At 38.0% G+C, this 21,053-nt stretch overlaps 1 long non-coding RNA gene across 1 annotated transcript in view; it reads right to left on the reverse strand.

Annotated features, from left to right (window-relative positions):
• Positions 1-21,053, reverse strand: part of LOC133235269 (uncharacterized) — a 364,846-nt gene that overhangs the window by 239,834 nt on the left and 103,959 nt on the right. The window contains exon 3 of the long non-coding RNA XR_009732508.1: positions 8,999-9,174. This is a non-coding gene — a long non-coding RNA (uncharacterized LOC133235269). The remainder of the gene's footprint in view (positions 1-8,998; positions 9,175-21,053) is intronic.

A 21,053-nucleotide genomic window follows, 5' to 3' on the forward strand; every position in this document is an offset into this window, starting at 1 on the left:
GACACCATGTACTGCAGCACACCAAGCCTCCCTGTCCATCAGCAACTCCCAGAGTTTTCTCAAACTCACGTCCATTGAGTCGGTGATGCCATCCAGCCATCTTATCCTCTGTTGTCCCCTTCTCCTCTCGCCTTCAATCTTTCCCAGCATCAGGGTCTTTTAAATGAGTCAGTTCTTTGCATCAGGTGGCCAAAGTATGGGAGTTTCAGCTTCAGTATCAGTCCTTCCAATGAATATTCAGGACTGATTTCCTTTAGGACTGCTTGGAACTCCTTGCAGTCCAAGGGACTCTCAAGAGTCTTCTCCAACACCACAGTGCAAAAGCATCAATTCTTTGGTGCTCAGCTTTCTTCACAGTCCAACTCTCACATCCATACATGACTACTGGAAAAACCAAAGCTTTGACTAGACGGACCTTTGTTGGCAAAGTAATGTCTCTGCTTTTTAATATGCTGTCTAAGTTGGTCATAAATTTTCTTCCAAGGAACAAGTGTCTTTTAATTTCATGGCTTCAGTCACCATCTGCAGTGATTTTAGAGTGCCCCAAATATAAAGTCTGTCACTGTTTCCACTGTTTCTCCATCTATTTGCCATGACGTGATGGGACCAGATGCCATGATCTTAGTTTTCTGAATGTTGAATTTTAAGCCAACTTTTTTACTCTCTTATTTCACTTTCATCAAGAGGCTCCTTAGTTCTTCTTCATTTTCTGCCATAAGGGAGGTGTCATCTGCATATCTGAGGTTATTGATATTTCTCCCGGCAATCTTGATTCTAGCGTGTGCTTCAACCAGCCCAGTGTTTCTCACGATGTACTCTGCATAATTTAAATAAGCAGGGTGACAATATACAGCCTTGATGTACTCCTTTTCCTATTTGGAACCAGTCTGTAGTTAGAACCATGTCCAGTTCTAACTGTTGCTTCGTGACTTGCAAACAGATTTCTCAGGAGGCGGGTCAGTGGTCTGGTATTCCCATCTCTTTCATAACTTTCCACAGTTTGTGGTGATCCAAACAGTTAAAGGCTTTGGCACAGTCAATAAAGCAGAAGTAGATATTTTTCTGGAACCCTCTTGCTTTTTCGATGATCCTGTGAATGTTGGCAATTTGATCTCTGGTTCCTCTGCCTTTGCTAAATCCAGCTTGAACATCTGGAAGTTCACAATCCACATACTGTTGAAGCCTGGCTTGGAGAATTTTGAGCATTACTTCGCTAGCTGTGAAATGAGTGCAATTGTGTGGTAGTTTGAACATTCTTTGGCATTGTCTTCCTGTGGGATTGGAATGAAAATTGACCTTTTCCAGTCCTGTGGCCACTGCTGAGTTTTCCAAATTTGCTGGCATATTGAGTGCAGCACTTTCACAGCATCATCTTTCAGGATTTGGAATAGCTCAACTGGAATTCCATCACCTCCACTAGCTTTGTTCGTAGTGATGCTTCCGAAGGCCCACCTGACTTCACATTCCAGGATGTCTGGGTCTAGGTGAGTGATCACACCATCATGATTGTCTGGGTCGTGAAGGTATTTTTGTACAGTTCTTCTGTGTATTCTTGCCACCTCTTCTTAATATCTTCTGCTTATGGTAAGTTCATACCATTTCTGTCCTTTATTGTGCCCATCTTTGCATGAAATGTTCCCTTGGTATCTCTAATTTTCTTGACGAGATCTCTAGACTTTCCCATTCTATTGTTTTCTCTATTTCTTTGCATTGATCACTGAGGAAGACTTTCTTATATCTCCTTGCTATTCTTTGGAACTCTGCATTCAAATGAGTATATTTTTCCTTTTATCCTTTGCCTTTCACTTGTCTTCTAGTCACAGCTATTTTTTTTTTTTTTTTTGGTAAGGGCTTATCAGACAACCATTTTGCCTTTTGCATTTCTTTTCCTTGGGGATGTTCTTGATCCCCGACTCCTGTACAATGCCACAAACCTCTGTCCATAGTTCTTCAGGCACTCTGTCTATCAGATCTAATCCCTTGAATCTATTTCTCATTTCCACTGTATAATCATAAGGGATTTGATTTAGGTCATACCTGAATGGTCTAGTTGTTTTCCTACTTTCTTCAATTTAAGTCTGAACTTGGCAATAAGGAGTTCGTGGTCTGAGCCACAGTCAGCTCTCAGTCTTGTTTTTTCTGACTGTATAGAACTTCTCCTTCTTTGGCTCCAAAAATTATAATCAATCTGATTTCAATGTTGACCATCTGGTGATGTCCATGTGTAGAGTCTTCTCTTGTGTTGTTGGAAGAGGGTGTTTGCTATGACCAGTGTGTTCTCTTGGCAAAACTCTATTAGCCTTTGCCCAGCTTCATTCTGTATTCCAAGACCAAATTTGCCTGTTACTCCAGGTGTTTCTTGACTTCCTACTTTTGCATTCCAGTCCCCTATAATGCAGAGAAGGCGATGGCACCCCACTCCAGTACTCTTGCCTGGAAAATCCCATGGACGGAGGAGCCTGGTAGGCTGCAGTCCATGGGGTTGCTATGAGTTGGACAAGACTGAGTGACTTCACTTTCACTTTTCACTGTCATGCATTGGAGAAGGAAATGGCAACCCACTCCAGTGTTCTTGCCTGGAGAACACTGGGCAACATTCTCTTGTCCCTGGAGAATCCCAGGGACAGAGGAGCCTGGTGGGCTGCCGTCTAGAGGGTTGCACAGAGTCAGACATGACTGAAGCAACTTAGCTGCAGTAGCAGCAGCCCCTATAATGAAAAGGACATCTTTTGGGGGTGTTAGTTCTAGAAGGTCTTGTAGGTCTTCATAGAACCGTTCAACTTCAGTTTCTTCAGCATTACTGGTGGGGCATAGACTTGGATTACTGTGATATTGAATGGTTTGCCCTGGAAATGAACAGAGATCATTCTGTCATTTTTTAGATTGCATCCAAGTACTGCATTTCAGACTCTTCTGTTGACTATGATGGCTATTCCATTTCTTCCCTTCTAAGACCTACAGTGAGTTATGTCAATTGTCCAAACATGAGTAAGTCTCTTCCACAATAATTCCAACTATTGGCTGCCCAGACTTTCTGGACCACAGAAATGGAAAATACTCATCTTTAACAGCATGATTTTCCTCATTCTAAGATGGCAATCTACCTTGGTGTCTCTTCTTTTCACCCTTGGGTCACACCTCAGCCCTCTGCAGCATACCCGTAAGTCTTTCCCACATCAAGACACCCCAAAGTGATCTCTTTTGACCCTTGCATGCACAATCTTGTTTTTAGTGTCTCCCCATTCTTGTCCTGGTACCCTGGTCATTCCAGTTGGTTACTGCTAATCCTGTCATAGAATGTGAAAAGCTGACTCTTTGGAAAAGATCCTGATATGGGACAGATTGAGGGCAAGAGGAAAAGGGGGCAACAGAGGATGAGATGATGAGATGGCATCACTAACTCAATGGACATGAGTTTGAGCACACTCAGGGAGATATTGAAGGACAGGGAAGCGTGGTATCCTGCAGTTCATGGGGTCGCGAAGAGTCAGACACGACTGAGCAACTAAACAACAATCCTGTCATCTTGAGTCCACAGCCCAAACCGGCATTCCAGCAGAGGTTTGGCCTTCTCCTTGGAGCTCTTGGTTAAGCATCAGAACTTCAATAAAAAAGGGATACAATTACATTCAGTAGATGCATTCTGCAAATCAGTTTTGCCATTGAGAATGTCCTGACTTCCAATGAGTCCAAAATAAGGGATTTTTTTTTTCCTCTGTTGTTTCTCTCTCAAGAGTCCAAATTATCTATTCAAGGCGTCCTGAGCTGTGAAAGTCAAAAGAAAACAAAACTAAAGTTGCCTATGAATCACCCCCAGGAATATAGAGCTAAATAGCCACATATCATCAGGTGCTGCTGCTGTTGTTTGAGTCGCTAAGTCATGTCTGACTCTTTTGCAACCGTGTGGACTGCAGCCCATCAGGCTGTTCCGTCCGTGGGATTTCCCAGGCAAGAACACTGGAGTGGGTTGCCATTCCTTCTCCAGGGGATCTTCTCAACCCAGGGCTGGAACCCAAATCTCCTGCATTGGCAGGCAGATTCTTTACCACTGAGCCATCGGGGAGGCCCTTTGATCAGGTATACTGTTTGCTCAATTTAAAAACTACTGAAAAGCAAACTGAAAAAGGAATTGGAAAAACGAGCTGGAAAAGTTTCCAGGCCTAATGAAGTTTCTTTCATGGTCTCCTATCTGAGGAGAAACTGAAAATAGAATCATCCTTGTGAAGTACAGAAAAGATTATTTTAATCGTCCCTACTTTTGAAACAAAGCCCTAAATTTACCAGCAAGATCTTTACTAGGCCAGGTTTCAAAACTATTTCCTTAATACTCTTTTAATGCTCAGGACTTACTAGGGGAAGCAGTGCATTTTGATGGTGGAACAGCAGCGGAGAGAGAGAGAAGAGGTCCCTCGACATTTGGGGGAGGCCCAATAAGCCGGCAGTCCTAACGGTGGGCAGAGGCAAGACCCAAGCTCACTCTGGGGACCTTGGGCAGTAGTTTGGCTGCTACCTCGGCCCCCAGGCGAACAATTCACCACTGCTCTCAAGCTGCATTTTGTAATGAGACGAAAGAGATTTTACCCCCTTAGAAGCTGGGTGTTTTGGTTTCACACCTTCTCGTTTGGGTGTTCTTTGTTTGGCCATCAACAAGGACTGATTGAAAAGAAAAACTCACAGAGATTTCAATTACTGTTAATGTCGCCTAAGTGTTTTCACTGTCACAGTCTAGGGCTTTAGCTTTTTAATAAGTTTTCCGTAATTATTACAAGTTTTTGGTTTAATTCCAGCTGAGGATTTAATGGGACTCATTCTGACAAGATATAGGATATTGTCCCAATAGATGTTCGTTTGGAAATGGGCCACTTGCAATTTCGAGTGTACAGAGCTGTGCAAGATTAAAAGCACTGGCAGTATAATTTCCACCTTGTGTCCCAGGCTCTGTGGATTTGTAGCTCATCCAGGCTGTCCATCTGGGGAGCAAACAGCATGTACTCCTTGATGAGAAACTCTGGCCAACCGACCAGCTGTGAAAAAATAGATTACTCTTGTCATTTTTTTCACTTCTAGGTAATTTGCTGGGAGTAAAAATATAATTTCTTAGAAGGTGTGCAGTTAAAGTCAAATCCTACGGATGCGTGTGATTTGTATTTAAAATTTCACTACACTTTTATTTGTTAAATTTAATTTTCAACAATATCCTGGTTGTGATAATATTTCCTCATTCATAGAAGATGGAAAGGTTGGCTTCTGGTATTTGTGCACTAGGCAAGCACAGGAAGTGAAGCTTGGAGGAGAAATAACGAAGAAGAAGGACGCGGCTCGCAGGCTGAGCTGAGCACAGGGAAATGTACTATTGCTCTTATCACAGATAAAGGAGATAATGTGATGGAATTAAATAACTGTTGGTAAAACAGTTTCTTCCTATTGACCCCAAAAAGCTAAAATTATAAATGCATCTTTTTAAACCTCTTACATATAACTTCATTTTTGTGAGAATTCAGAAAGTCACATTAAATGGATAATAAGGGTAATTCTGGATCAGTTGAACTGAGGAGCTGAGAGAGTGACTATTAATAACAGTCTGAATTGTGATGGAATATGTAATGTCTAGTGGTGTACTGTGTTCACCATGCTACATGTGTTCAGCCAGCCAAAGGGAATGGAAGGACATATGCCAAGGAGAATTAAACTGTTTTGTTTGCATCCAGTAGAGAGTTAACATTATAACTGGAAAAGTAAAGAATTTGCAATAATACTTCTGCACTCTCTCTCTCTCTTTAGTCGCTCAGTCATGTCCTACTCTTTGGACTGCAGCCCACCAGGCTCCTCTGTCCATGGGGATTCTCCAGGCAAGAATACTGGAGTGGGTTGCCATTCCCTTCTCCGGGGATCTTCCCAACTCAGGGACTGAACTAAGGTCTCCTGCATTGCAGACGGATTCTTTATCACTGAGCCACCAGGAATGGATATACTTCTGCACAGTGAATTACAAAATATGTAGACATAAACGAGTATTTCATGGTAACTTCCTATCTGGAGTTAAAGCATTACAGTGCTGTGCCTCGTATAATCTTTTGTTCTGTCCCAGAAATTCTTTAAGAATAAAAAGAATTCCAAACAGGTGTTGGGTTGGTATTTTAAAACTTAATATATTAAAGTTACATATTATTTTATTTATTTTGACATTGGCTGTAGTTTATTGTACATTGGTATACACTTACACACATACACACACACACACACACATGCACAGACATAGGACTTATATTCAGTTTTTTATTTTTCTACAATTAAATAAAGGAACCATTTTTTACAATTAAATAAAGTAGTGATTATTACATTTCAATAAAAAGAAGCCAACAAACCAATAAAAATAAGAGGCAAAGATTCAACAGAACCTCCACAAAGAAGATACACTAATAAGTAATGAGAAGCTCAACTTCACGAGTTATTAGGGCAATGAAAACTAAAACTATATTGAGATACCACTTCACATCCATTAGACTGACTTAAATTTAAAAGCCTGACATTACCAAGTGCTGATGAGGATACAGAGCAATAGGAATTCTCAACAGTGCTATTGGGAATGCAAAATAGTTCAATCTCTTTGGAAAATAGATTGTCTGTTTCTTATAAAGCTTAATTTCTATATGAGCCACCCATTCTACTCCTAGATATTTATTCAAGAAAAATGAAAAGAGATGTCCACACAAAGACTTGAATGAATGTTTATAACAGCTCTACTCATAATAGTCAAAACCTGGAAGCAACCCAAATGTCCATCACCAGATGAATGGCTAATTAAACTGAGGTGTACTTAAACAATAGAATATTATTCAGAAACAAAGAAGGAACAAACTACTGATGTACATAATGTCATGGATGACTCGCAAAACTTTTATGCTGAGCCACAGACTCCAGACAGCAAAGGAAACACATGAAAGAAATAAAATCAACTATATAGTCATAATACTAGGTGTGATAGAGCTGAATTTTCACATTAAAAGAGAGACAGACTGTCCTTTTAGGGTAAAAAACAAAATCCAACTGCACTCATTCAACCAAAATAAAACAGTTAGTGTTGAAAACCCCTTTATGTTAGAGCAAGGTAAGCAAACAACAGCAGTGGCAGAAATATAAGTATTAAAGGACAGTAATTTAATATAGAGGATAAACTGTAGCTATCAAAGGTATAGCTAATGAAGGGATTCAACAGTTATAAAGCTATCAACATAAAAAAAAGCATCTAGAAAAAACATCAAAAATATGACAAATGAAGCGGAGTTTGATAAGCAAGACTAAAGGTGGAAACCTTTAACAGTTAAACATATCTGATAAAAAAAAAATCATGAATACAGAGGAATTGAATGAAACAATAAATAAACTTGGTTTGTATGCATTTCTCAATAGAACATTGTCATTTCACTAAAATGTAAACTTTACAAAGCAAGAGATATATATAGATATAGATATAGATATAGATTTATCTGTGCTGGTCACTACTATATTTCCAGACCAAGAAAAGAGCCTGTAATGAAGCTGAGTTTCATAAATATTTGATGAATAAATATCTGCATTCACAAAATTTGATGCCACTTGATTAACAAAATCTTTAAGAACAACAACAACAACAAAAAATTTGGCCACATTGCATGAGCATGTGGGATCTTAGTTCCCTGATCAGGGATCATACCTGTGCCCCCTGCAGTGGAAATGCAGATTCTTAACCATTGGATCACAAGGGAAGTCCCTTATAAAATATTTTTAATGGATGTTTTAAAATTAGAATTTGTGCAAGCTACCTTCTCTGATCAAAACCAAATACTACTTGAAATACATTATGAAGGAGAGATTAAAGTAATATTCATCATGTGGAAATTAAGATGCACACACCTATATATAACTCTTAAGTCTAATAAGAAATCAAAAGTAAGATAAGAATTATCTAGAAAGCAATGAAAAAGAGAACTCTTTATACTCCAAATCCATTAGACACAGAAAAATGTATGCAAGCAACATAAAATGCCTTTATTTGAAGGTATGAAATAACATCATAGCAAAAAAAATCATAAAGGAAATCAAATTTACAATTAAAATGATATTGAAAAGTTACCAGGACTAGACAGGTTCATAGCTAAGCATAACTAGATATAGAAGAATTTATTCCAGGGTGGTAGAAACCATTACAGATCATAGGATAAAGACTATTTCTCAAAACAATGTTTCCTCAGTTCATGTTATCAAATAACTGAGTGCAATTCTAAATAGAAAACTGCAAACCAATATAACACATAAGTAAAGGCGAAAATGTAAAAGAACATATTAGCAACTGAATTCAACACTGGAACCTAAGGCTAACAATAATATGTAACCCACTAAGGTATATACTAGGAATGCAACAGTGGATGAATATTAAAAAAATCTGTGACTATAATTCATTACACCATTAAATTAAAGGGGGAAAACACCATGATCATACCAATATTTACTAAAAGAGCCCAAGATAAAATTAAGCTGCCATTAGTAACACAAAAGCTCAATCATAATAAGGGTTATTTTTCAGTGACTGAAAAATATTATCCTAAATTATGCAACACTAAACCCACTTTAATTAAAGTCAGTAGCTAGACTCAACTGTCTGTTATTATATTCAGTATTTAATATTAACTTGAAGATTTAAAAGAATACAACACAGCAAGAAAATAAAATAATAGATATAAATATGGGGAAAAAGGAAATGATACCTGTTTTGGTTGATTATAGGATTGTATACCTTAAAAACCTAAGAAAGTCTAGTAAACTACTACTAAAATTAATGAAACATTTAGCAAAGAACTTGTTATCATGTAAATTACACTGAAGGCAATATCTCTGAATAAATGGAGAATCATGTGCTTGAATGGGAAGACAGAACTACCAACAAACTCCAAAAATTAATATATAAATTGAATGCAATTGAAACTGAGATGAGAGGGCTTTTTAAACTAGATTCACTTACCTTAAGTTTGTTGTTGTTCAGTCGCTCAGTGGAGTCTGACACTTTGCGACCCCATGGACTATAGCACGCCAGGCTTTCCGTTCCTTCACTGTCTCCCCGAATTCGCTCACACAAGTTTATTGAGTCAGTGATGCTATCCAACCATCTTATCCTCTACGCCCTCTTCTCCTTTAGACCTAAGAAGGAAAAAAAAAAAGTTCAGGGACTTCTCTGGTGGTCCAGTGGTTAACAGTCCACATTGCAATGCACAGGGTGTGTGTTTGATCCTTGGTGGAGGAACTAAGATCCCAAATGCTGTGGAGCAACTAAGCCCAAGCCACAACTATCACGCCTGCGTGCTCTGGAGCCCCTGTGCCACAAAGAAAGCTCCCAAATGACCTAACGAAGTTCTCCAGTGCCTCAATTAAGACCTATGGGAACAAAATAATTATTTTTTTAAATCTTGAAAGAAAAATTTTTTTAAAAGTCCAAAAGAAACTAAGAAAAATATGAAGAAGAGATGACATGTCTGACCACATGTTAGAGCTTACTTCTGCTCTATCAAAATCAAAATAGTATCATAGCAGCACTGAAATATTCACTGGGAGATTAGTGTAACAGATAGAGCATCCACAACCTGATCTCTGTATATTTAGAGAGGTTTAAATTAAAGACACTTACTCCTTGAAAGAAGAGTTATGACCAACATAGATAGCATATTCAAAAGCAGAGACATTCCTTTGCCAACAAAGGTCCGTCTAGTCAAGGCTATGATTTTTCCAGTGGTCACGTATGGATGTGAGAGTTGGACTGTGAAGAAGGCTGAGTGCCAAAGAATTGATGTTTTTGAACTGTGGTGTTGGAGAAGACTCTTGAGAGTCCCTTGGACTGCAAGGAGATCCAACCAGTCCATTCTGAAGGAGATCAGCCCTGGGATTTCTTTGGAAGGAATGATGCTAAAGCTGAAACTCCAGCACTTTGGCCACCTCATGGGAAGAGTTGACTCATTGGAAAAGACTCTGATGCTGGGAGGGGTTGGGGGCAAGAGGAAAAGGGGACAACAGAGGATGAGATGGCTGGATGGCGTCACCGACTCGATGGATGTGAGTTTGAGTGAACTCCAGGAGATGGTGATGGACAGGGAGGCCTGGTGTGCTGCGATTCATGGGGTTGCAAAGAGTCGGACATGACTGAGTGACTGAACTGAACTGAAACACATATCAGAAATTATTTCAGTTTTGCAAGGAAAGAATGGAAGGTTTAAATGGTACAGACCTAACTGGCTACACATCAGGAAGAAAATTCAGGAGGACTTCTCTCTTTATTTATTGCAACTTAAATAAAAATAAGATTCATATAAAAACTAAAATACAAAAAAATAAAATGCAATAAATCTAGGAGACTACATATTTAATCTAGAGGGTTAAAAATAGAGACAGAAAACCCAGAGATAATAAAAGGATGGAGGAATTCCTTGTCAGTTAAGGGTTTAAGGCTCTGTGCTCTCACTGCCAAGGGCACAGGTTCAATCCCTGGTGGGGAACTAATATCCCACAAGCCACGCAGGATGGCCAAAAAAATGTGGGCTACCCTGGTGGCTGAGACACTAAAGAGTCCTTCTGCAATGCAGCAGACTGGGTCCAGAAGATCCCCTGGAGAAAGGAATGGCTACTCACTCCAGTATTCTTGCCTGGAGAATCCCATGGACAGAGCAGCCTTGTGGGCTACAGTCCACGGGGTTGCAAAGAGTTGGGCATGACCGAGCGACTAACAATAGAAGGATAGGTGAACCTGCACCATAGATAACCGTTAAACATTTTTATGCAAAATGATAACATAAGCAGAGTCCACAAAAATATACAGAGGGATGTGAGGATATATTGGCAACAGAAATGAGAAATGGAAGATTAATATCTATAACACATAGAGATCTTTCTAAATTAATAGGAAAATATAAATATCCCAATAGAAAAATGGGCAAGAAATATAGAAAGATAGTTTATGCAGAGCAAACTCAAAAGGCCACAAACATATAAAAAGATGCTAAACCTCATTCAAAATAAGAGAAAACAATAATCAATAAAATGTTATTTTCTATCTAGTGAAAAGGCAAAGATGAGAGGAAAATGGATTTATTTCTCATTATTGATGAATATATTAATTGGTAGCTTTTTTAAAAACAGTCTAGCAGCACTTATATAAAGTAAAATACCTTGTAAATCAACTATATTTCAATCAATTTTTAAAAAGTTGAATGATTGAACCAATAAAATTTGAGCCATTATTGATTTTTAAAAAAAATACAAAAATATCTAAAGCCTTTGCCTTAGCAATCCTATACCTCAGAATCTCCCCTAATAAGAACATTACACAAAAATGCCTTTGCAAGAAGGTTTCCAACACCTGTGATTGCATTTATGGTCCACCTGAATGATTTGGGACAATCTCTCCACCTCAGGACCTTTATTTAATCACATTTGCAAAGACCACTTTACCAAATGTAGTATTACTATGGGTTCCAGGGATTAGGACTTGACACCTTTGGGGACTATTATTCAGTCTACTATAAACACTGTGCTAGAATAAATAAGTAAAATTTTATGGAGGATAATTTGCTAAACTATTTAAGTCCTTTAAAATTGTATTGTTGTTCAGTCACTCAGTCATGTCGGACTCTTTGTGACCCCCACAGACTGCAGCATGCCAGGCCTCCCTGTCCTTTACCATCTCCCAGAGATTGCTCAAGCTTATATCCATTGAGTAGGTGATGCCATCCAACTATCTCATCCTCTGTCATCCCCTTCTCCTCCTTCCTTCAATCTTTCCCATCATCAGGGTCTTTTCTAGTGAGTTGGCTGTTTGCATCAGGTAGCCAAAGTATTGGAGCTTCAGTTTCAGCATCAGTCCCTCCAATGAATATTCAGGATTGATTTCGTTTAAGATTGACTAGTTTGATCTCTAGTCCAAGGGACTCTCAATAGTCTTCTCTAACAACACAGTTTGAAATGTATGTATCTTTAATGAAAAAAATCATTCCTAGAGATTTATTCTAATAAAATAATTATTTCAATTAATACTTAACTTACACAATCATATGAACATGGATATTTATCTAAAAGAATTATTTATAATAATGAAAATTCAGAAAAGGCATAACCTTGCTAGCATGGGAAGTAAGTGCAATTGTACTATAGTTTGAATATTCTCTAGTACTTCCTTTCTGTGGGAGTGGAATGAAAACTGACCATTTTCACTGAGCCACTGCTCAGTTTTCCAAATTTGCTGGCATATTAACTGTAGCACTTTAACAGTATCATCTCTTAGGAACTGAAATAGCTCAGCTGGAATTCCATCACTTCCACTAGCTTTGTTTGTAGTGGTGCTTCCTAAGGCCCACTTGACTTCGCACTCCAGGATGTCTGGCTCTAGTGAGTGATCACACCATTGTGGTTATCTGGGTCATTGGCATGATTTCATTCTTTTTATGGCTGAGTACTATTCTGTTGTATACATGTACCACATCATCTTTACCCACTCATCTGTCCATGGACATTTAGGTTGTTTCTATGACTTGGCTATTGTGAATAGTGTTACTGTGATCATAGGAGTGAATGTATCCTTTTTAATTACAATTTTAGACAAGAATTTTTAGATGGTTATTATAATTAGTCTAAATGAAGCAAGATAAAATGCGCTCACAAAAAATAAAGGAAATCAGAAAAATAGAAAAATTAAAAGAACCAAGTGGAAAACTGAGAGCTGAAAAATACAGTATCTGAAACAAAGTATTCAATTGATTCAATTGACAATCAAATGGAGATGACAGAGGAAAGCATATGTAAACTTGAAAACAAATCAGTAGAAATTGTCCAATGGAAAGAATAATAGAGGGAAAAAAAATCTGAAAACAAAGAACAGAACCTAAAAGACACGCTAGATAAAATCAAACAATCTTAGCTATATGTGAATGAAATCATAAGAGAGGAGAGAGAAAATAAAGCAGAAAGAAATTTTAAAAATAATGGCTTAAAATTTCTCAGTTTCATGACTAGCAGAATTTATAGATACAATATGCTAAATGAATACCAATCAGAGTGAAAACAAAGAAGGCTATATTGAGGTTTGTTGTAGTTAAGCTTTCAAAAACTAAAGTTAAACTGCACATCTTATAGGCAAGAGAAAAAGTCATATTATATAGAGAGGAAAAATGAATTACATTATTAATAGCTGACTTCCCATAAGAAACCACACAGGCCAGAAAACAAAGTGGAACAATAATTTTAAAGTGCTGGGGAGAAAAAGGAAAACAAAACCTGTTAAGTCAAAATTCTATATCCAGCAAAAATATCCAAAAATGAAGATAAAATAGAGATACTTTCAGATAAAAGAAAAAGAAAAACTCTTACTGTCCGATTTCCATTACTGTAAATTCTCGCAAAATTTCTTAAGCTGAAGGAGAATAATGTCAGATGAAAAGTTATATTTTCCAAAAAAGAAAAAGCATCAGAAATGTTACATGTATAAGCATATGAAAAAGATTTTCTTTGCTTTTTGCTTTTCTACTCTTTTTTAAATAAACCATAAAAATGTTTAAAGCAAAAAACCAAAACATTATTTTATGGGTCCCATCACATATGTAGTCCTAACTCATAAAAATACATATTTAAAAGCATGAAGCATAAAAGATGAGGGATGGAGAGTTTCAAGTTTTCTGTATTTTACATGAAGCATCATGATGTTAACTGTAGGTAGACTATGAAAAGTTAAGGATTTTTAATGCAATTCCCAAAGCTGGCCACTGAAATAATAACACAAGGAAGTGTAGTTAAAAATCAACAGGCCCTGGAAGCAACCTAGATGTCCATCAGCAGATGAATGGATAATAAAGCTGTGGTACATATACACAATGGAGTATTACTCAGCCATTAAAAAGAATACATTTGAATCAGTTCTAACGAGGTGGATGAAACTGGAGTCTATTATACAGAGTGAAGTAAGCCAGAAAGAAAAACACCAATACAGTATACTAATGCATATATATGGAATTTAGAAAGATGGTAACAATAACCCTGTGTACAAGACGCAAAAGAGACACTGATGTATAGAACAGTCTTATGGACTCTGTTGGAGAGGGAGAGGGTGGGAAGATTTGGGAGAATGGCATTGAAACATGTAAAATATCATGTATGAAACGAGTTGCCATCCAGGTTCGATGCACGATACTGGATGCTTGGGGCTGGTGCACTGGGACGACCCAGAGGGAGGGTATGGGGAGGGAGGAGGGAGGAGGGTTCAGGATGGGGAACACATGTATACCTGTAGTGGATTCATTTCGATATTTGGCAAAACTAATACAATATTGTACTAATACAATATTGTAAAGTTTAAAAATAAAATAAAATTTAAAAAAGAAAGAAAGAAAAAAAAAATCAACAGGAGAAAAGTTGATACTATCTGGGGAGGAGGGGGACAAGCTGGTTGAGCAGGAAGTTCCTGGGATCATCTCCTCCCACCCACATACCAGAACTACAACTACACACAGAGTAACTATCTCTGAGAAGACCTGAAGACTAGCAGAAAAGATTTTCACAACTAAGGACAAAAGGAAAAAGCCTCACTGAGATGGGGAGGAGGGGCAGAGGGGCAGTCTGGCCAGGACCCTTGAAAGGCCACACACAGACAACAGGGCTATCACAGCCTCAGACGTTCTCCCTGAGGAACAAGGTATTGTGCTGGGCAAAAAGTTCATTCAGGTTTTTCTGTAACACCCTAATTCCAAATGAACTTTTTCACCAACCCAATACATCACGCACTTATACCAGGAAGACAATGTCTCCATAATGTCTGGCTTTGAAAATCAACAGAGCTTATACCAGGGAGAGCCAGAGGACTTTAGAACACTGAGACTCCACTCTTGAAAAATATGTGCAAAAATTCCAAAAGACTGTTCTATATACATCACTGATTCTAAGTCCCAGCACAGAGGCGGCAGTTTGAAAAGCACCTGAGTCATACCTGAAGGAGACTCATTGACTAACTTTAGGTCATGTACCAAAGGGGTAGGGATCTGCCCCCCACTCACCTCTACTAGAGAAAGCCTGCACAAGGCAATGAAGACACACCACAGCCAAAAAAAAAAAAAAAAAATCTTTTAAAAATTAAAATAAAAAGACTGGTTGATTAGCATTAGATTCAAATATTTTCGGTTCCTTGAGTTGGGCTTACATGTTGCAGGGTCATCAGTTGATTGGGTTAATTTAGTCCAAGAGTTGACCAAAAGTTTCTAAAAGAGAGAAAAAAAAAAAGTCACATCTGCTATGGTATTGAACTGTAGTCAGATAAGTGTCAGCCCTTTAGCTGTAGTTACAGAATACTGAACAAAGACAGAGGCTACTATGAAAATGGTAACTTCAGGTGTCAAATCAATATCCACGTGCACATAGCAAAACCTCCCACAGAAATTGGACATGGGTGAATTTAAGCTGGTTTTGAAATGTTAAATCCATAAATACATATGACTATTTACATTCTTAAACTTTTGCCTTTAAATGTTAAAATGTGGTATTTGTAACGAGAGATGTTGGGAGGCTTTCTATTAAATTGCTTTGACTATTTTGGTTTGTGCAGGAAAAGTAATTCTTCTTTCTCTTTTCAAATGATGATTTTAACGTATGTTCATATAGATAACTTGAATACAACAGAAGTGTCAAAAAGCAGAAAGAAATCTCCTTTAATACTACCACCCTAAGGCAACAATATGGTTCATCTAGATTATGGTTTCTTCTAATTTTCTGCTTTACATCTTATAGTTAAGATTACGGTAGCCTATTGCTACATCATCCCTGTGGTTTGATACTACCATTTTCTTTGTCCTTATTTAAAAAGCAATTCCTTCATATTTTCATATATTATTAGCTAAAAATCATGATACTGTACACTTGGAAAAATTCTTGGAAGAACTACAAGATAATGTTGCTCACCAAGGACTGAAAATACACTGCCAGAAGACTACTGTGTAAATTCCAAGCTTGGAAATCTGACATCATGCATGAATTTCTATATCTGTGCAATGAGGACCAGAAATTTTATCTCCAAAGAAGTTTCAAAAAAAAAAATGTGTGTGTCGTGCTATTTTCTTGCATGGTCTATCTAAAGTGATTCATTAGCAATAAGCTCACAGAATAAAGGATTCTTTTTGTTATGTTGTTTATTTGTTTTTTAAAAAAGAGCTGGTTAGGAAATATAACACATACCCACTTTCCTACGAAAATCTACTATCATAGTAACAATTTGGAGGACCTAAATGACAAGTAGAGGATGACTATCTCTTCCTCATCAGAGCCAGAGTGTAATTAACCCTCACAACAATAACCTCAGACCAGGAAAGCAGGAAAGAAAATTGAGAATGAGTCAACTGAACCCCAGATGTTAAGGTTGGGAACATTCCAGACTGCTGCATCTGGAGGCATCTACTGCCAAACCAGTCCCATCTGTAATAAAGGTGATAAACTCCTCTCTCAGAGGAGAGGAAACCAGAAAAGGTAAAACAATATTGCTTAGTCAGGTTCTCAGAAGCCAGTACCATTCCCCCTGTGAACCATCTGTTGGCTAACTGGTACCAAGAAAGGGCTAAAAAAAAAATCCAGGAAGTCAAGAATGGAAACTAGAATGCTAATAAAAAAATTTTTTTTTAAAGTAAATTACAAGGATATATAAATTAAGTTGTATAAAGAACATCATTGTGTTCTTTTTCTCCCCCCACCCAAAGCAGTAAATAAAATACAATAGTGCACCCTTCTGGTCAGAAAGAAAGAAAGAAAACTAATGTACAGATGAAAGTCCAGGAAACATTCTTTCTCTGGTTCCTTGGAAATAATCTGCAAACGGGTTTGCTTCTGGTTGCCTCATCAAGTGTGAGAGTTCATAGCAATGACCTCACTTGGAGATTTTTTTTTTTTTTAAGTGACAAATGCAAGAGATTTTTCAGCATGAGACTTGTTTCCATGAGGGAGTTTTGTCATTCTGAATAAGGTGAGCATTTAAATTATAAAGAACATTGTAAAGATTTTTGATGCTTTGTTTATTTAATATTTATACGGGTATCTGGTGTTTTATTATCTTGGCTTTTTGGAGATTTCCTATCAGGCCTTGAATGATGAGCACTTACTAAATATTTAATGAATAAATTAATCAATGAAATAAAGTTATATTTCTGAAACTCTGGCCCTCAATAAAATTCAAAAACCAATTATATTATATCACAAGTGCTATAGCTCTGGAAGTTTCAATAAAGGAAAGCCCAAAGTATTGTGGAGTGGAAAAACAAGTGTGAAAATGCCTAAGAAAGTCTTAGTACCAGTCTTGGAAATAATTATAAGTATATTGCCACCTGTTTTCAAAAAGTTAAAGGGTAATCAGAATAGAATTCCTGAAGAGTAACTGAAAATGTAAAATGACACTCCTTCCTTAACACAAAATATACAACCTAGCAAAGCCTCCTTCCCTTTAAATATGCTCATATTAGAAACTGCTATGTTCCCACCACTTCATGGGAAATAGATGGGGAAACAGTGGAAACAGTGTCAGACTTTATTTTTCTGGGCTCCAAAATCACTGCAGATGGTGACTGCAGCCATGAAATTAAAAGACGCTTACTCCTTGGAAGGAAAGTTATGACCAACCTAGATAGCATATTCAAAAGCAGAGACATTCCTTTGCCAACAAAGTTTCGTCTAGTCAAGGCTATGGTTTTTCCTGTGGTCATGTATGGATGTGAGAGTTGAACTGTGAAGAAGGCTGAACGCCGAAGAATTGATGCTTTTGAATTGTGGTGTTGGAGAAGACTCTTGAGAGTCCCTTGGACTGCAAGGAGATCCAACCAGTCCATTCTGAGGAGATCAGCCCTGGGATTTCTTTGGAAGGAATGATGCTAAAGCTGAAACTCCAGTACTTTGGCCATCTCATGCGAAGAGTTGATTCATTGGAAAAGACCCTGATGCTGGGAGGGATTGGGGGCAGGAGGAGAAGGGGACAACAGAGGATGAGATGGCTGGATGGCATCACTGACTCGATGGACGTGAGTCTGAGTGAACTCCGGGAGTTGGTGATGGACAGGGAGGCCTGGCGTGCTGCAATTCATGGGGTCGCAAAGAGTTGGACATGACTGAGCGACTGATCTGATCTGATCTGATGTTCAGAGCATGTCTTCACATCTTATAGTTCCACGATTACATATTTGAAACTATCAAAAGACTCAAAATAGCATTATAAAAAAGTATGCAATATTCACAAAGTATTAATTATCACAATACAGGTATGTTTTACATCTCTATAAATGTATCCATGGTTGTCTTACTACACTTAGTCACCTTGCAGCATTCTGTGTCTTTGAGAACTGTTTTCTGCCTTGACCACAATCTCTCAGAATTAATGAAACTAAGAATTAATGTTTTAGTAAATGGGTTTACTTTCCTTGGCACTAGGTTGACATCATGTTATATTTATAAATGCATATTTGCCACAAGCTCTATCCCAAAATGGAGTGCATTACATGGTCTGCTCAAGTAAATAATTAATCTGACAGACAATATCCTAAAAGCATAACTCTATGATTCAGTGCCAGAAAAATAAATTTTATACACTGATCAAAGTTTAGGAACATTCCTACAAGGGCCCTGCTATATACGACTTCCCAGGCATAACACTTAAGAATAACTATACTTACCATATATACAGAGAAGAAGAATTATTAGAATGCTGATTTCCAAAAACAGGTATAGTCTGAAACTCTGTAAAACTCTCCCAGCCACAGGAAATCAATGAAAGATGAAAAGAAGGTCTGTCCTAAAATCTGCACCTCCCCAAAAAAAGGTTTCCTAAGACACATTTGGAATTCAATTTTTAGCAAGAAGTCGTCTTGTCTATATAGCTTTCTTCCAACAAGTTCAAGCTAGGCAAATATCAGCCAGTATAACGCTAGCACAAAAAATTATTGCAGTACAATGGTATGAAGAAAAGTTCACCCACAAAAGATCCAGACTTGATAGGAATATCAGCAGGATGTAAGCAGAAAAGAGGGAAGGACAGAGACTTCCTGAAGAAAGGAAAGCCTTTGCTCACCGGTTCCTCAGGGCAATAGAAGAAGCACATTTAAAACTGAAAAAAGTAGCCAAAGAGAGGAGCCAGGGGTTAATGCTTCTTGAAATAGAGATGAGATTGAGAACCATGAAAAGCAAAGGTTTCCGAAGCAGATAACCTGCTTCCCCAAATCTTGAGATTGCAGGCAGTGAAAGTATCGTATATTATAAAACACCCTGCCTATCACAGAAACCCCAGGATCCATGGGCAGTAAACCCCAAATGGCACCCGTATCAAATGAAAGCTGAAAAGAGCAGCAAGAAATAGCAGGCTGGCTTTGTGGAGTTAGACTGTTGTGATAAGGAAATGATATAAAATGAGTCACTTGAAGAGCAGCAGTCATGGACCCGTGGGAAAGATTTATCTGGAGGAGGTCGAGCTCGGTAAATATTTTGTAAAATTAATTTAGAGGACTGTCAGAAGTTAAACAGATGATACAATAAGCTAAGACTTTTAAGACAGCCATTGTAGAGGGCTGTATAAAAGGTTCATGGTGAGTATACAAGTACAGAAATGAGGGCAAAGTCTATAACGAGAGGCAAAACTTTGACAACATGCTGAGGTTAGTCTTCAGGCCTACGGTAAGCCTAAGCACTGTGGTGGGCATCTATAGCATGCAGAGAAACAAGATGCTGCTTGTGCCCTCCAGGAGCATAGGAACTAACAGTTTTAGAATGTTGTATTTTTTTTTTATTATTGGGGTATAGTTGCTTTACAATGTTGTATTATTAAATAGTTTCTACTGTATAGCAAAGCGAACCAGCTATACATACACGCCCTCTTTTTTGGATTTCCCTCCTATTTAAGGTCACCACAGAGCACTGAGAAGAGTTTCCCGTGTTATACAATAGGTCCTCATTAGTTATCTATTCCATACATAGTAGTGTATATAAGTCAATCCCAACCTCCCAATTCATCCCACCCCGCTTCCCCCTTCGGGTACCATACATTTGTTTTCTATGTGTCTCTATTTCTGCTTTGTAAAGATCATCTATACCAATTTTTTTCAGATTCCACATATATGCATTAATACAAGATGGTTGTTTTTCTGACTTACTTCACACCATATGGAAGTCTCTAGGTACACCCATCCACATCTCTACAAATGACCCAATTTTGTTCCTTTTTATGGCTGAGTAATATTCCATTGCCTACATGTAACCATCATATGCAGATAGGAGACTGAGCATGGTCAGTTGATGAAGCATGACCAGAGTTGAGCAAGGAGGGGCCATTATTGAGAAATACACAACATGGGCGGGTCATACAGAACCTGGAGAGTTTGGTAAGACAGGTGAGATATAAAGTGGTGAGAAAGGGGGCTGCTAAAGATTTCTGAGCAGAAGCATGAAAGCCCTACTTCCCAACTAAAGTCTAAATCTATTCTTATACTATTAACAGTTCTTTATGGCTCTTTTTAAAGAGATCTCTTCAAGAAAATTGGAGATACCAAAACAAAATTTCATGCAAAGATCAGCACAATAAAGGACACAATATAGACCTAACAGAAGCAGAGGATATTAAGAAGATGTGGCAAGAGCACACAGAAGATGTATACAAAAAAGATCTTAATGACCCAGACAACCATGTTGGTGTGATCACTCACCTAGAGCCAGACATCCCAGAATGCAAGGTCAAGTGAGCCTTAGGGAGTATCACTATGAACAAAGCTAGTGGAGGTGATGGAATTCCAGCTGAGCTATTTCAAATCCTAAAAGATGATGCTGTTCAAGTGCTGAACTCAATATGCCAGCAAATTTGGAAAACTCAGCAGTGGCCACAGGACTGGAAAAGGTCAGTTTTCATTCCAATCCCAAGAATGCTCAAACTACCACACAATTGCACTCATCTCACACACTAGCAAATTAATGCTCAAAATTCTCCAAGCTAGGTTTCAATAGTATGAGAGCCAAGAACTTCCAGATGTTCAAGCTAGATT

The sequence above is a fragment of the Bos javanicus genome, chromosome 22, assembly GCF_032452875.1.
Source record: "Bos javanicus breed banteng chromosome 22, ARS-OSU_banteng_1.0, whole genome shotgun sequence".
Taxonomy (NCBI): Eukaryota; Metazoa; Chordata; class Mammalia; order Artiodactyla; family Bovidae; genus Bos; species Bos javanicus.